General features: G+C 34.9%; 1 protein-coding gene across 2 annotated transcripts in view; it reads left to right on the top strand.

Annotated features, from left to right (window-relative positions):
* Positions 1 to 1,716: 1,716 nt before the first annotated feature.
* Positions 1,717 to 18,219, top strand: part of LOC114240297 (protein qui-1) — a 103,812-nt gene continuing 87,309 nt past the window's right edge. For both annotated transcript variants that reach the window (XM_089737120.1, XM_089737119.1), the window contains exon 1: positions 1,717 to 1,931. The gene's annotated coding sequence lies outside the window, so the exon portion shown is untranslated. The remainder of the gene's footprint in view (positions 1,932 to 18,219) is intronic.

Here is an 18,219-nt window from a genome sequence, read left to right as displayed (position 1 = left end):
CAAATAAATGACATTACTGTTTCGTGACACAAGTATACATGATGATAGTGCCGTGAACCCGTGAACCCGTGTGAGCTGATACTCTAACACGCTCCGGTTATTAGTGCAGGTTTGATTTTTTCACGCGATATATTGGTCTTCTTCGTGTAAGTTATTAGTGAATACGCGGGAAGGACGTATTTTCTTAGAAAAAATTGTGCCCTCCTCCGGAATGCTTGGAGTGACTATCAATCTGGTATCTTATTTTTTAGACAACGACGATTCCAAATATTTTAAAATAGATTTTTAGCTTAGTACATTCGAAAACATTGAAATCTATTTCCGAATAGTTATTAGGAACTGATATATCTAATCGTTTTCCAAGTTAATTTTATCACGGAGCTAAAATAAGAAAGGGTACATAGCCAACAAAACTAAATGAAGTACATATTTTCTTCGGTATTCGCGACTCGTGGTCATGGCGTAAGCTGTTAGGTGGTTGTCTTAAAGTCCACTAGGGATTCACTGGAGGATGGGCGCGCTCTCTAAGAACTATAACAGCGTACAGAAACCATCACGTAGGATTTGCTAGTGTTAGCGTGTATTATGAGCCCGCACGGGTAGGTACTACCGTCCTGTTTATTTCTGCTGCCAAGCAGGCATACGTTCCGGTATCAAGGTTGGGATAACTATAATACAATACAATTGAGACTTCGACTTTAGATCTCAGGGGGAGGGCATTCCTCTGGAAACCACGTTGCACCGAGATAGAAGAAGAGTCTGGAACGAACTTTCATGGACAATAAAGCTATTACATTGCTAATTGAAAAATAATTTATATTGCATTAGGCTTCGAGCCGACAACAACTATTATTTATTATAAAATATAGGTATTGTATTCAATACTTAATTAAAGTTTTTAATGGCGGGCGAATTTTAATCTGACTTAAACGTTTAACCGCAATTAAATTTGCTAGGCGCTGTAGGTTAAAATATATTAGAACGTATGGAAACTATGTTACGTATTATGAATAGCTTTTTTGGCAAATTTGTGTTAATTTAAGTGTACGTTTGCTTGGCAAAGAATTAGTTTAATAAACCGAGAGCCGAGCCGCTTAAACGTTTTTATCGCGACATCCAAAAGACCACTCCCTTAGAGGGGAAATGGATCCTAACCAGTAAACTCAGTGAAATATGAGTCATTATGCTTCTCTTTTAATATGAGATTGCATAATAAAACGAACAGGTAAGCTATGGCGGGAAATTAGCGGAACATGGGCCAGGTATCGCATCCGGAGGTACGGGGCGGCGCGCGCCTGAAACAAGCGAATCTTTGGGTTGAAAGCGCTGAAGAAATATCCAGATTTCAGCATTTTCCATAACGCTTACCTTCGTAGTTAAAAAAAAAGATACTCTCAAAGATACTTTAAAATATTGCGAAGACAAAATTCCAAGAAAAAACGCTACTCAAAAATTACTAGATTAATAAAACTAACTGTAATCTTTTATGAATTTTCTAGAACTTATTACTTTAGATTACTACTGGATTTAGTTTGATTTATATATTAAATTCATTGTGATTTAAGCATTCTAGAAACTTTTTGTAGAAATATAAAGAGAGATTAGGAGGCGCCGTTTCTTTCTAGCCTCAGTTTTCGGTTTACCATTTTTTTGGAGAAAATCTAATCGTCACTAAGCATTGACAACACCGAGTCCGCCCGCTCCTCACTGGTCCTCAGTTCGGCTTTAGGTGTCGTGGAAGACGTATGCTTTCCGTGGAACATCTATCGGTGACGAAATCTGTCAAATTGTGAATTAAATTAATCAACAGAACTATTAAACAATACACGTTTGTGGTTTTTTTTTTCAATTTATTACAATAATATTTGTTCATTGTGTTTGAGTGATTTGTGAACTGATGTGTTTTTATTTATTTGAGATGTCTTTTTGTGGTAAGTATTATAATATTTTATACGTATTGTAAAGTGCTTATAATATTTGTTACTCGTTGTAATTATTAAAAAATAAACCAAATACGTAAAGTAAGTTAATCTATTTTATTTACATGTAGTTTATACAAGGTGATCTTATTTTAAGAAAATAATAATCGTGAATTATTGTGGGTCGAAAGTTTTTTCTTACTTTTATTGTTTTTATTTTATTCTCATCTTTATCTCATCTTCCTTCTCGTTTTTTTAATTTTTTTCTGTTCCTTCTATACGATATTTTTATTCTTGAAGCTTTAATTGTTATAATTTTTATGATCGACATTTTGTTATTGATCAAATCATATTCAAAGTATAATAAATATACCTAGTATGTTATTTTATTTATAATATAGTGCACCTAGCATATTACAAGGAATATTTGCCCAAATTTTAAATTAACTATATTCGTCTACGCTGCAATAAAATATAAATAACATTAATTGTATCGATTGTTAAAAATTTAATAGCACACCATTGGTTGGTGTTTAAGTGTGTCCTAATTATATTAGTAGTTGTTATCTAAAGATGCGAATAAATACATATATTCGCACCTTGCGTAGAGACCTAATGAAGTATGATATATTATGTAGCTTAAAGAGTTTCTATTACCACTAGAAAAGTGTATTATACCGGAAATTATTATTTATATTTTTCGTGTATTCATGTAGCATATAATCAGTAATAATATTATAAGCACGTGTATTGTTAATAGGAAATGTTTAGGCACATGCTTACAAAATAATATTCCATCGGGAAATTCAAAGTTGTTTGTTTGACGATTATTTCCTTGCCATTAATCGCCACCGCAGTTATGTGCTTCAGATGGATTAAGACAATCGTTTTGATATATTTTTAGACGTATATTAATTTCATATAGGTATACTGGCTTATTGGATAACAGTACGCGCTAGTGAAGAATGCAGAATTTATCACACGTTCGCCTTGGTAGCTATTACAATATTCCTAAATAATTATCAGAAACCAAAACATAAAAGCGACATATTATTTATGCTGTAAACGGGATCATAAAATCGTATTTTACTATTGTCACGCCGCATTTACTATTAAACTAAATCAGTAGGTACGTTTATCTTCAGTGGTAAACATATTCGTTTAGGATAATTGAAATCACTGATTAAGTCTATTCGAGGGCTACAATATTCAAGACTTTTGTGCGCAAGTGTCTTTGAACTACAAATATTTAACTGAGTTTTTCTTCTCAATTTCGTGCAAGTGCACTCAAACAGTTCGTAATAAAATTATTTTCTTCATCGTTTTTTTTTCGGCCAAAGTATTGTTTTGTGAAATAATAAGTAATCAAAATGAATCGCCTTTCATGAATATAATTTTCATTAACACGCTATTATTAGCTTGAAAGTCATCGTGGCCCAAAGGATACGACGTCCGGTGCATTCGTATGTAGCGATGCATCAGTGTTCGAATCCCGCAGGCGGGTACCAATTTTTCTGATGAAATACGTACTTAACAATGTTCACGATTGACTTCCACGGTGAAGGAATAACATCGTGTAGTAAAAATCAAACCCGCAAAATTATAATTCGCGTAACTACTGGTGGTAGGACCTCTTCTGAGTCCGCACTGGTAGGTACCACCTTCCTGCCTATTTCTGCCGTGAAGCAGTAATGCATTTCGGTTTGAAGGGTGAGGTAGCCGTTGTAACTATATTGAGACCTTAGAACTTATATCTCAAGGTGGGTGGCGCATTTACGTTATAGATGTCTATGGGCTCCAGTAACCACGTAACACCAGGTGGACTGTAAGCTCATCGACCCATCTAACCAATAAAAAAAGCTTGATATGTATTTATCGTTGTTTCTATCTAACGCAACCTTTAGAAAGGGATGTCTTCAAGATATCCGATTAACTTGAAAATTTGCACGCGCTTCTAAGACCGATGATAACTATAACTATAAGATATAACTTCGCTCTAATATCCTGTCTAGTATCAAGAGAATAGTAAATTAATTGTTAGTTCGGTTTGCTATTGAAGCCTATTTTTGTTATGTATATCTTATAATGGATCATACAAGCACGTTATCATGTACCTTGAAGTACCGTTACCACATAAAATAAAATAGGCCGTTAAGACTATTCATTTAGATAAAACAAATCACGAATCCTTAGTGTATTTCCTTTTTTTTATTAAATAATTCGTGGTCTTTTGATAAAAAATTATGCAAATACAATTATCAGAGATTATTGTCATCGTAACCTATGTAATCTAAGCTCAATATTAGTAGTAGTAGATAGTGCTGATAAGATAGAATGAAACGGATAAATGTAAGTGAGGAATTAGTGCGTACGCAACTGATTTACATAACTATTCATTAAATTAAACTGTCTAATGAATTTGGACGGTTCGAAAAGTAATATACATTTGATTTTTGTAACAAAGAAAACCAGCTCATCGAAATGAGGTATGAGCGGTAATGTGTCTTGAAGCCAGGATGTAGGTAGAGGCCATGTATATTTCTGCCGTAGAACAATCACGAATTCCGGTTGAAGATTGGGACGGTATAATAAATTACGATCTCTTGTCTCAAGGTGGATAGCCGCATTCAAATTTGCAATATCCATAGCCTCCAGTAACCAATTAATGCCAGAAAATAAATTGATATCTTATTTATCTAAAAATGTTTTTTTGTAGATATGATGTTGCTCTTTCTCGGCAAACGGAGTTGCTTGTGTTTGGTCGAAAAACTCGCAAAAAGTGATAGTGGGCCGGCCATATATGCCGTCGCACTGAAAATCGGTGGGGCACAAAAATACTGGAGTATAGACCTCGTACTGGACGTCGTAACGTGGGTAGACAGCCAACGAGGTAGACCGATAACCTAATCAAAGTAGTTGGTAGAGATTGGATGCGAAAGGCAAGAGACCGAAAAGAATGAGGTGCATTGGAAGAGACTCAGCATTGGGTGAACACGGGTTGAAGAAGAGAGAAGAGAAAGGTCAAAAAACCACCAGTCGATGCTTATATCCGTTGATAAACCAGCGTGTACGAAATGCACGAGATGGTAGCGATAAGTCGAATTCTAGGCCGGGAACCGCACGGCATTACCATGATATAAAAGTATCCTGTCTTAATTTATAATTCGGACTATCTTTATACGAAATGCCTTCCAGATCTCTTTAGATAATTTCGCGTGAAATACACACCTAAACTTAATTTCTAATTTTAGTATAGATTGAAATAGTATATATATATTTTCTGATATGACTTATTTTTGTTTCATTGAAATGGTAAACTTTAAAGTCAGAACCATTAGGTTGAATTATTACGGTAAACGAATACTTGTGCAGTTATAGTTTCTTTTTACTCGAATTTTAACATATCTACACTATAACATCAAGACGTATTATTAAAAAAAAATACAAATTTGCTATAACCGATATTCATTTGAAATGTTGTATTTATACAATCGAAAATATTTAATATCAATGTCAAGAAATACTATTAACGTTCCAATTAGAGACAATATACATTTTAAATCGATGAAGACACCATTAAAAACGCGATAAAAATCAAGCACATCAATAAAAATTTATATTCGGAACTCATTACCCAATAACGTATATAATCGTATAAGATAGATACGATAATATGATTCATAAAATTCCTATATCAATGAGTCATGTTCACTAAACGCTTGGTCCAGAGAACAATTACATCACTATTATCATATCACGATTATGTGCTATGAATACCAAGTTAGATCTTATCGTACTTTTTGAAGTCAAAAACTCTTCGCAGTTTTGCCGACGGCACGATTGAAGATCCTGTTAAAATTTTATCAAATCGATGTCCTTTTTTTGTGCAGAAACAAAAGCCCTTTAGCCAAGTGTGTAATATTTTGATACAATGGTCGTTAACAACACAATAGTTTAATATAACAATGGTTATTGTTTTAGTTCAATATATTGTTGAAATTTAATCTTGAACGACATTATTAAAATTGTAGGTGAACATTTTAGTAATGAGATACATTCTTAAGATTTTCTGAATCTTTATAACAATGAATATATTTATATTGTGACAAATTACTGGTTCCAATGCATTTATCAAAATTTGTAGTAAAAAAATAATTTTATTTTATTAATATGGAGCATTTTATTTAAATGAAAAACATATAGAAAATAGCTGATCATTCATGAAGGTGTATCAGAGCACAATAATAATTGGTGTAATGATTATTTAAAAAAATACGCCACAGATTAGGGTTACGCAGAATCAAAAACTCATGAATTAACCTAAAGAATAGGAATTATTTCAGAATAATATCTTTTATCAAATTTGTACTACGATAGGATTAATCTGGAGACGACTTTAATTTTCTGTCTTTAAAAGCTATCCCGGAATACTTAATCTGTCTCCCGGGAAATCTGAATTTCCAAGTACAGATCCGTTTTTGTGATGGTCGCTTCGATATTATACCGGTATATATATTATTATAGTATTGTAGGCTTTTCATCTAACAAGTTATTCTTTAGTGAACTATTATTACAAATTTTCGGAAACAATACGGAAACTTTACAAGCGCCTACTTAACCCACATATTTCGATTGCTTTGTCAATCTTAGCGATAAGCACAGCTAGGTTATACTTTGGCATTGCCGATTTCTTTAAGAATTTATAAGTGGGCGTACTTGCTGAAGCAACGACGCTTACTATTATCAAGTGGATCGTGAGCTCAGCAATAAAACGTCATGCCCTTAATAACTACGCAAATTTAGTATTAGTGGTTTATATATATGTTTTTGATTATACTAGAAGTCCCGCAGTAGTCGAAATTCGACTATAATTAATTGGAATTGTAATATTTGTACACTATTATGATTGTATTTTATACTTCTATAATCACAAATTTCGCCAAGACTAGACTATAACAAATATTGACAAAGACAAACAATATTTAATCTATTCTCAATTTGACAACATACGTCAAGAACAAAAGTTTGACAATAAACAGTATGCATGCGTGTGTGCGTCAAATACATGGTATGTAGTGTGTGTAATGTTTTCTTTATTGATTTTATGTATCTTTTAAGCATTATTTAAAAAAAATATTAGCATTGTGCACTTTTTCTCTACATTCTCTATAAGTGTGGAAAATTTCATAGTCCTCCGTCCGTGCAATTTTCGTAAAAAGGGATACAAAGTTTTTGCTTCACGTATATAATATATAGATTAGTATTAGTGGTTTATACATACGTTTTTGATTATACTGCGCAACGATGTTTCTTCAGTGCGGAAAATATTCGTGAAAATACGCTAAAGGTTTTTGGATGTATATTCTTACTTCTATTTTTTCAGAGAGACACACGTAATATCGCAGAGGCCCGGCGTACATTAATTTTGTATAAATACCGAATTCAAATTGCTAAAATGCGTTTCTGATTCATTTATTATTTCTCTTATAAACCTCTTAGGCAATATATCTTTTCTATAAATTAGATAATTCAAGATGTTCAAATGCCCCCAAAAAAATTATTGTACTTACATAGTATTGTATATTCGATATTCAAGATTCTTTTAAATATTTTCGATTTCATTAAACTATTTTAAATCGAATCATAAAGATTTTCATTCGAATAGAAATTAGGAGCCCCTACACACAGTTACGACTTTACCACTGATTTAGAACTCAATTTTAGAACTGAGTAGAAATTAATGGCTAGTTTTTCAAATAAATACTAAAAAATTGTTATTTAAATCAACTTAATAAACAATAAAAATGCTTAATACTGAAAGGAACAGGATCTACATTACTGATAGCAAATATCAGCTTAGTACTGTTGTCATATGGAGTACAATTTCGATTCCACCGATGACTGTAAAGCACCTAATTCCTTGTAGATTTCCGACTACGTACGTCCGCAGTCAGCCAATAAATTACGAGCATTCTTGAAATTATACTATGCGTCTATAAATCACTAGAGCAGTCCCAAACAAAGAACTTAACTACTAACTACTCAGTAACCAATCACATACATATGTATCCAATAACAAACACATTTTTGTGGGAAATCTAAAACAGGCCCGCACTATTTTTATCTTGTTGTACCATGACAGATGCGAGCTATCTATGCTGGAATTTTATATCTCAATACAGACCGATACAGTATTGAGCAATGACGTCACTAATCCAGATGATCTGCTAATCATCCTACGTCTCTATAAAAATCACATCCACTAGAACTGTTCAAAGAAAATTATGTTTACGTCAATTATACGTAATAGCACGGTTCATTTGTTTAATTATTTTGTTAAGAGTTCGCGTGCGAGAAGTTTCGAGTTGAGCCTTTTGATAAACGTAACTGCCAGTTTCCAATTTAGACTTTAAATGGTTTCAAAGTAAATTGCCTTTGTTTGCGTATGAAATATGCGTTTCATTTGACTGTGTTTGTTTTGGGCACAACGTTTGTAGCATTTGTCTCTGAATTATTTCACTTCGTCTAAGTGATTAATATGCAACGTTCGTAAGTTTGAGTTGTGAATTGTAGAAAGGTCTCTACGAAAATAAAATGATAAATTCACTTTTTTTCCCTTACCTAATCTCTGTTAGCTTCGAGGGGCTATTCGAGATAACCACAAATTTATTAATTGAATAACTGAATAACTACTTTTGATGGTCTAATCTTTTCAGATTATAATTTGGTCATTAATTTGGTAACATTGAAATTTGCTTAAAAGATGACGAAACTTGTAAGATTAATAGCCATAAACTTATGATAAGTTTTAGAAATGTCAGTATTTGGTGAACAATTCAATATGAGTGATTAAGTACTCGACAACTCATATTCGAAATATTTTTAACTTATCTTTCAACGCAGGATTGACCCAAAACCCTTATTTTCACTGAGAGCAGATATGATTGATAAGTTGAGTGATAATCGGTTTTAAAATATACATTGTTTATCTTTTCGTTTTAGTGATTTAGGGCAAACGGATCTAATACATGGAAGGCGGGATTTTTACATTCTGAAACCAAATTGCGATGTTCTTTGCATTTAATATTCGATGCGAATATTATAAACCTAGTATTTTATAAAAATCGGACGGATAAAACGATTATTTATTATAATATGTTTTTCTTTCTTTCGCTTCTTTCTTTCGAGTAATTGCTTACAGCAATAATGGATGATGGTATATCCCAGTAATACATATAAAATATTCCGGTTTGAGGGTAGGACTATAGCTTTTTTTAGCCCTCGCAGTTTCTCGCCGGATTTTCTCAGTGGGTCACGTTTCCGATCCGGTGGTAGATTCTGCGAAGCTTTTTTTTTTTTTTTTTTTCCTACCTAAGCTGAGAGCCTTGAGAGGCTATGTCAGCGTAACCCTAACTTTAGTAGGTGAGCTCACGGGGCTCAACCTGACGATGTTGCTAACACGAACCCTAGCAAGAGCCGTGCTTCGCAGAATCTACCACCGGATCGGAAACGCGACCCACTGAGAAGATCCGGCGAGAAACTCAGTGGGCTGTCTCTGAGAGTTAGTTTACTCGTCGAGCCCTTCGTCGCAAGCGACGGGTTCGACGAGAACGGTGACCGGTGCTTGAATTACCTAAAAGCACCGATAGTGGATCGGGCGGATCCGAGATGACGTGTTTTGGGCGACGTCGACTGCTTTCCATTCTGTCCGCAGGATCGGGAATGTAGTTACCGGCGGCCACGATGAGAGGGTTCTCGTGTCGTGCCGCTTTATCGAAGTGGTGCATGGACGCCGACTGCAGATACTTACTGATGGACTCTAAGTCCAGGTCGTCGTGGAGGTCGACGTTCCTGACGAACCACGGGGCTCCGACGGCTATCCTGCAAAAACGGGATTGAATAATTTGGAAAGATTTTAAGTGTATGCGGGCCGCGTGAGCGAACACTACACTTGCATAGGTCATGACGGGGCGTATGCAAGTTTTGTAGAGTGTCACCTTATTTCTAAGGGACATTTTACTTCGCCTACATATCATCGGGTAGAGACGTCCTAGAATGAAGGCGGCACGATCGCGTACCGTCTTGATGTGGGGGCGGAATGTCATCCTACTGTCGAGGGTGACGCCTAAATATTTGACCTTCGGGGCCCACGGTATGGGCTGGTCGAACATCGTGATCGGGCGAACGGCGGGGGCGGGGGTATTGACGCGCCTAGTCGGGAGGGGACTGCGAAGCACTGCTCTTGCTAGGACCAGTGTTAGCAACACTCCCGGTTAGAGCCCCGTGAGCTCACCTACACGTCATCAGTGGGTCACGTTTCCGATCCGGTGGTAGATTCTGCGAAGCACTGCTCTTGCTAGGACCAGTGTTAGCAACACTCCCGGTTAGAGCCCCGTGAGCTCACCTACACGTCAAGGTGAATCTGAAATAGCCTCTCAAGGCTACCAGCATAGGTAGGGGGAAAAAAAAGTTTTTATTTTTATTAAAACAAACAGGGACTTGTTATAAAAGTTTCCGAAATCTTATTAAGTCTTTATAATAGCTTAGTTAAACATTTTCGTTAATATATGATTCTGTAAATTAAATGAGAATTTTACTTGACGATTTTAGACGACTACTAAAATAAATGCATAGTACACATACATATATATATATATCGTATATAAAACATAAAACCTACAGGCATTTAATGAGCTTGAATCACAAGTACCTAAAGGAGGTTTTTGTGCCATTGGTTTAAAACAAAACGACACCCATTCCAGCGAATTTTAATCACATCTCTGTGTCTCAATATTGATTAAATAACGCGTTTTTCTACTTTTTGTTTTGATTATGAAACACTTTTTGTGAAATAATCAAAGATGACCTCGACAGCTTCTTTCCACTCTTTTTAATTTCACTACGTTTATCTACCAAATGTCACAAAAAGATATTTTTGCTAGTTCCTAGAATGCTCTGAAATTTATTCCCGTTCACGGGGCTTTCCGAACGCTGGGGAGTTAGGAGAGTGCGAAATTGATCGATATGATGCCGTCATCTTCTTACCGTTGCAACACCCCTGTCGTCCGGACCTGAAGTGAACTTCCTTCCATAATATTTCCTATTTCCGTAGGACTTTTATATATCTCTCATCCCTGGTTTCTCTGGTTTCAAAAAGGACTCAGAGGTGGGATGTTGATTGGGTGTTTGACATTACTGATTCTCATGATAAACAACTTTAACGCCTGTCAGTTTCATTGTAATAGAATGATGCTTAATTTGTCTTCCACGAGGATTGAATGATTTTAAACTGGTAAATAGAATATGTAGAACAGTTAATATTGCATTGTATGCTTTGATTAAATATTTGTTAATACAAATGTTATCTTCATCATTTTACTTATTTTAGAAACTTATACTCTATATTATATACGACGTATCTACCGTGTACCTATTGTATACCACCAGCAAGAGGCATAGTCAAGCCGCAATCTAACATTTTTGCCTAAGAAAAAGAATTTATGAAAATTGTTCCAAAAAATTCCGAATTCCGATTAGCCTTGTTTTTTGTTCTTTCAAAATAATTCCTCCATCCCTTTTCAGTGGCGCATGAGGCAGTAACTGTAACATTAATTACCAGCGGCTTAAGTTCAGATTTAATCTGGTTGTCACATTAACAGTTTAGTACAAATCTATCTACCTACGATCTGTCATCCCTTCCGTTCTCTTAGTTAATGAGTTAATGTAGCTTACGCCTTCCTTGGGCTTGCGGTATTCCCCGCGTGTCCCCTAGGCGCGGACACCTACAAGGAAATTCGGCCCACTGACCGAAATAAAAATACACACGCCTAATTATTTTGTTTTTTTTATTTATATCTAATATTATATATGTATTGTATTGTGTATGTGTTGTATTGTATTGTATTGTTGTATGTATGGAAGTACTCTTACTGGTGGTAGGACCTCTTATGAGTCCGTACGGGTAGGTACCACCACTCCGCCTATTTCTGCCGTGAAGCAGTAATGCGTTTCGCCGAAACGCAGTTGTAACTATACCTGATGAGACCTTAGAACTTATATCTCAAGGTGGGTGACACATTTACGTTGTTGATGTCTATGGACTCCAGTAACAACTTAACACCAGGTGGGCTATGAGCTCGTCTACCCATCTAAGCAATAAAATAGAAAAAAAATATATTTATCTTGCTTCCACTGTTCGGGTGAAAATTATTTTTACACTAACTTCCAGATAAGAAACTCTGAGTTCTTATTCGGAACAATTATTTTCTCCGATTCGAATGATGGTGTAAGAAAAAAAAAATTTACAACTAATAATTTAAAAAAAAAGCTGGTATATATTTTAAGATTTAAGTACCTGTTCGCTTAATCATGTCTGAAAATCCTGAAGCCGTATTTACGTCAGTCAGTTCGACATGAAATTAAGAAAATTTTCAGCACATGTGAAAAATTATTTATAATTTTCATAACCTCTGGTGGGCAGCCAAAAGCTCTTGATTTATTATCATTTTGCGGCAAACTCTTTGAAGTTTCCGTTTATCACTATAGTTAATAGTGTGAAACAGTGCGTGAGCCTACTGCAGCTGCGGTTTTTGGTGTTTTTTTTTCACAATTACCTCACCGTATTGTAGATTAAAATTATAAAATCAGCAATTTTATGAGCTTGTTCATGAGGCCCTCGGTTAGGGTCATACACACGGAGATATGTTGTTACTACACTTGAGACCTTAGAACTTATATCTCGAGGTGGGTGGCGCATTTACTTTGTAGATGTCTATGGGCTCCAGTAACCACTTAACACCAGGTGGACTGTGAGCTCGCCCACCCATCTAAGCAATAAAAAAAAGAAACGATATGTACATACGGTCTAAATTTTCATCACGTTTTCAAGAAATACTTGAATTGCTATATTTATATGCAGTTTTCTTACACCTGGGTAGAAAGTACACTTCAATGTCAATAGTCGGCTGCTTCAAAACAATGTTTAACATTTCAATATAACATGTATTATATATTAGGAGGTGGGCGCCACTGCGTGACTTTTGCTTAAAATTCTAAACTTATTTTTGAGTCACTGCTTTATAAAGAAGCTTTTGATTGAATCTACTTACGGTGGCGACCACTTTTCCATTCTGAGTCTTATACTTAAGGACCTCTTTGGCTTTCAAGTCTCTTTGAAAAATTAATAACTTCATGTTCCGCTGATTCATCACAACCTTTTCACTTTTTAAGAAGATTTTATTTTGATTTTGTCGTTTTTTGGGTTTCCGTTGATTCTGGCACAACTTGTTTTCTTATAATATAATATTAAAAATTAATTACTTACTCGATTATTTTCAGAAGAAAAAAATATGCATTCAAAATGACCGAAAATAAAATAATTTAATTAGGTATTCCAAATTGCATGTGCAAAATGATAACTGCCATAATGAGTTATTTGTTTCACACTATTATCGGAAAAATGGCTTCTTTTTCTTATTCAGCTTTATAAGTATGTTATTCAATAGTCGTCTAGCATTAATTAGAGACAATATTACTGAGACAATAGACTTCATAACATGAATATCCCAACCACTCTAGAGTTCTGAAGTCGAAATTTCAAATCTGTTAACAGCTGCCCCGCTCTTTCTAAAAGCATGACCTTTTCAGAGCAGATATTGATAACTACCCGTATGAGATTACAATATAATTTATCACTCAAGTGAGTTATATGTATTTAATTGTAAATTGATCTTGATAGCATCTGTCAGTGCATAAAGCAACTAGTGATCAAGTTATTCGTAGTTCGTTAACAAACTTTAGTTTTATTCTCTATATCGAAAATACTGTAGATTAACTGTCTAAATCAATTAAATAGAACGAAAGCAATCTTTTAAGCCAACAAAAGTTTCATAAGAAAATATTTTCGTCAAAGATTATTTACTTAAGTAACAGAAGTGAAACTTATTCATGAACCCTAAAACGTATTGAACGTCAAAAAGCGAGACCAGGAGATCCTAAACAAACAGATCGGCCCCGGAAGATACAAACATTGTATTCTTCGTGAAAAGTTTTTGTTACATTTTATCGCGAACGCTGCAAATCGTCCGACTGTTAAAACATGGCGGACCCTGATAGAATCACCGGTAGCAATAAATCTAGAACGGACAGACTCTTTTTCTTAAATTTTCCGCTCTCTTTGATTATTCTTTGGGAATATGATAGATGATTTGAACGTGACAGATCTTTATACTAGCCGACTTCGAGAGAAATTCGAAGATTCAAGCAGTTTTTTTCCACTGACTATTATTTGTGTATTATATTTGTTGGATTCTTGTTTATCGAACTGAGCTAAACTATAAACAAAGTAAACTTTTAAAATCATAATAAGTTTTCATTAAAAATTTGCTTTTGTTGGTATAGTCATCGTTCGGTTTCGGACATCGATTATGATGTTTATAACACAGAGTACCTACAGGTTTATCTTTAAATAGGCTTGATAATAACATGTTATTTGCACTGAGCGCTCCAACAAATTGTTTTAGATAATCCTCTCATCTCGTTTCTACTATCGCATCGCGACGTAAACGTCTGATGTTGTGAAGTAAATCTTTTTCATTTAAGTTGACAGATGATTAATATGTTGTAAATTTTTATAGCTAAATACTACAAAAACTATACATTCAATCAAAGTGTCCCTGGCGTCTTTTATTTCATTTTTTTAATTCCTGAAATCGTTTTACGAATTCGCCAAAAATCTGCTGTCTATTTTATATAATTTCTATTAAATATACGATGACCCTATGAAAACTCGTGAATATTGGTTATATAACCCGAACGAATGATTTAAAATGCTTCTAATTTAATTTCTCTTGAAAAAGTTAGGAGAACACGCATGATTATAAAAAATTCTGTCTCATTTAAAAATACACTAGCTTGATTAATGATTGATGCATTAACCTTACCTTGCACATGACATTTTAATGGCATTTTTACTAGCTTAAATTGAATAAATAGTATAATTCCGGATCTGCACTATAAACAGATTAAATTACAATTTATGATCACACTATCACACATATAACAAGGTACCAAATATAGAACAGGATATTAACAGATTTTTTTTCTTGGATGCGTGTTATTTTTAGAATAATGACGGCGTCACACATCTTGAGATATTATTAGGTTGGATTCTCAATTGTGTTGAGTAATGAGTGTTCTACCGTTCAGACGGGAGCAAGTGATTTTTCAAAGGCCTCAAGAGCGCTATAGTATTAGGCGCTGATAGCAAGCAGTGTAGTTCAAGTGTGAGCTACAAAGTCAAGACCGGCTGTTAATAATAGTGGGCTATTAACCTACTTACAGGAATGCACTTATCCACTGATTTTACTGATACAGTGAAGCGCTCAGTAGTAGGTTTGAAAGGAAATTGTTGAGTTCATTACAATTGAATAAAAGCAAAGTAACGAAAATTACCCTGTAAGTAGTTCTGGTAGTAACTGGTGGTAGGACCTCTTGTGAGTCCGCACGGGTAGGTACCACCACCCTGCCTTTTTCTGCCGTGAAGCAGTAATGCGTTTCGGTTTGAAGGGCGGGGCAGCCGTTGTAACTATACTGTAGCCTTAGAACTTATATCTCAAAGTGGGTGGCTCATTTACGTTGTAGATGTCTATGGGCTCCAGTAACCACTTAACACCAGGTGGGCTGTGAGCTCGTCCACCTATCTAGGCAATAAAATATTTAAAAAGTCTAGAGGTATTTACCTAAGCTCTGTTTAAAAGGCGCAAGTTGCTCTTTTAAAATGATAGCCCGTGTTGTATTGACGACAGGGTATGATGCACGCTGACACGCGTAGATAGTACTATCCTTCTTCCGCGATAGCGTCGGGAGTAACGTTTTTAGATCGCCATGGTCTGGCTCATATCTGTCTGCATTTAGCACTTCGAACTGGGGAGCAATGTTCAGTGCGACGTCTGTAAAACCGGTAACGTATCGTCTTTGTTAACAATAAATAAAAACAAAGATGCGTCTTCTATTACTTATAACCTGTCCATAGTATCTTGACCAAAATTTGCACATACCTATCATTAAGGCTACATTATTTGCTATTAGAAAATAGGAGATGACAAAAACCTAGATGCTAGATTTTTTGTGTTTATAAAAAATGTATTTAAAGAAGCTGTGGCCAAAACAATGGTAGGGCCGTTGGTCTATCGATAACTTAACACTTATTGTGTATCAGTGGTAAGACGTGTCAAACTTGACCCTAGCTCCAGAAGAAATAAGATAAAATAAGACTTCAAACAATTCTAATGCACACGAAAACAACAAATGACAATGTTGTACGTATGTTTGTATAATAGTTACATGTGTTTCATGCACTTCCGCTTACAGAATACTGATAAGGCGCTGATAACTGTTGTCCCTATCGAAAAGTTAAAGTTCTATTTTAGGTTCAAACCTAATGTGCAAATGTTTATAATTTAGCTAATCAACTAGCTCAATTATAAACATTAGCATCTGAACTGAGTAATTAGTTTTGAATTTACAAGGAAATCAACAAAGGCACTCTCTAGTAATGTTCAAAATACCACGATTAGAATAACTACTACCATACTCATCAAACTGTGCGTACGATTATAAATATGTATATTTCAGCGAAATAAGCAGAGTCACGAGCTCACGATTATTTGATTGATTGATATTACTAAAATAATATTTAAATTCAGACTTATAAAATGCCGTGGTAGCTATTATGCTCTTTGCGGATATAGATGTTCCGCCATATATAAGATCCATGTAGAGGACAATGATTTCCATTCAAACAGGGAGATTTGGGAACCTTTTTTGCTATCTAATCGTTGGTAGCCTATTGAGCTACTCTAGCTATGCACGGATGGGTAGGTGAAAACTCAGATGAGAAACTCAATGGGCAATGCCTATAGGCTGGGTTGCGCTTCAAACATTTTTTTTTATTGCTTAGATGGGTGGACGAGCTCACAGCCTACCTGGTGTGAAGTGGTTACTGGAGCTCATAGACATCTACATCGTAAATGTGCCACCCACCTTGAGATATAAGTTCTAAAGTCTCAGTATAGTTGCAACGGCTGCCCCACCCTTCAAACCGAAACGCATCACTGCTTCACGGCAGAATTAGGCGGGGTGATGGTACCTACCCGTGCGGACTCACAAGAGGTCCTACCACCAGTGACTGGTGACTGTAGCTTGGAGAGCCTAAAAACACCAAGAATCCGAAGAATCCAACATGAATTCTTAAGTACCCTCCACTACACATAGCGCACCTTTTAATTTCATTATCAAATGTATACAAAATTCAACTTGCAAAGGTACTAAAGAAAATTAAAATCAATGCAACAAGTCTTAAAAATCTTGAAAGTTCTATTAAGAACGTAATTCTATTATTCTATTTTAATCGTAGGGCATAAATTAAAACGATACAAATCTCTTTAAAGGCTTACATTGTATAATCAAAAAAGCATTTAACTTCGCCTTTAGCAAATTTAAAGTAGATATTTACTTTTCATTTGAATATTTCTTTAATTACGGGGATCACGTAGTTTTATATATTTTTGTTTCGTAAACCTTAATGAGACTTAAAACTCTTCGGTTTCGAGAAAATCACTTCATTTTTATTCTTAAGTTAGTATTTTGATATAGTAAGTAATAAGTAGCCAAACATTCATTAAGTTCTGCCTTGATATGATTAAATTAATATTAATGCGAAATATAACTTCCATGACGAAAATTAATATTGCTCAATAATTCACCGGCATCACACATAAAAGTCGTAAAACACATCGATTTTTTTGTGTTTAATGCAATAGCAGAAGTATAATTGATGTAACTCTAAAAACTAAAGTTTCAAATGTATGTAGTATGTAAGAACTTGTAATAAAATCTCTTTGGCGATACTATTTGTATCTGGCTGGTTTTGGGATAATTAAAAGTTAAATTTTTAAAGAAGATAATTCCAAATTCAAATTAGGAAAATGTGTGATTTTTATATATTTTTCGTACTGTCAAGATGAGTGAATCGAATGAAGAAATTCGATACATTTTAAAATTTTACTACAAAAAAGGTAAAAATGCAACGCAAGCCGCGAAAAAATTTGTGATGCTTATGGACCTAGAGCAGTGTCGGTGAAAGTAGCACAAATTTGGTTTAAGCGTTTTCAATTCGGAAATGTTGATGTCAAAGATGCACATCGCTCTGGTCGCCCTATTGGATAAAATGTATGCCATTTTTGAAAAAGTGGAGCAAGATCGGCATATCTACGACAGTAGCTACAACGTAGCTGAAGAG

This window comes from Bombyx mandarina, chromosome 22, assembly GCF_030267445.1.
Source record: "Bombyx mandarina strain Sakado chromosome 22, ASM3026744v2".
Classification (NCBI taxonomy): domain Eukaryota; kingdom Metazoa; phylum Arthropoda; class Insecta; order Lepidoptera; family Bombycidae; genus Bombyx; species Bombyx mandarina.
Note: the sequence above shows the minus strand (reverse complement) of the source record. Positions and strands in the feature narration are given on the sequence as shown.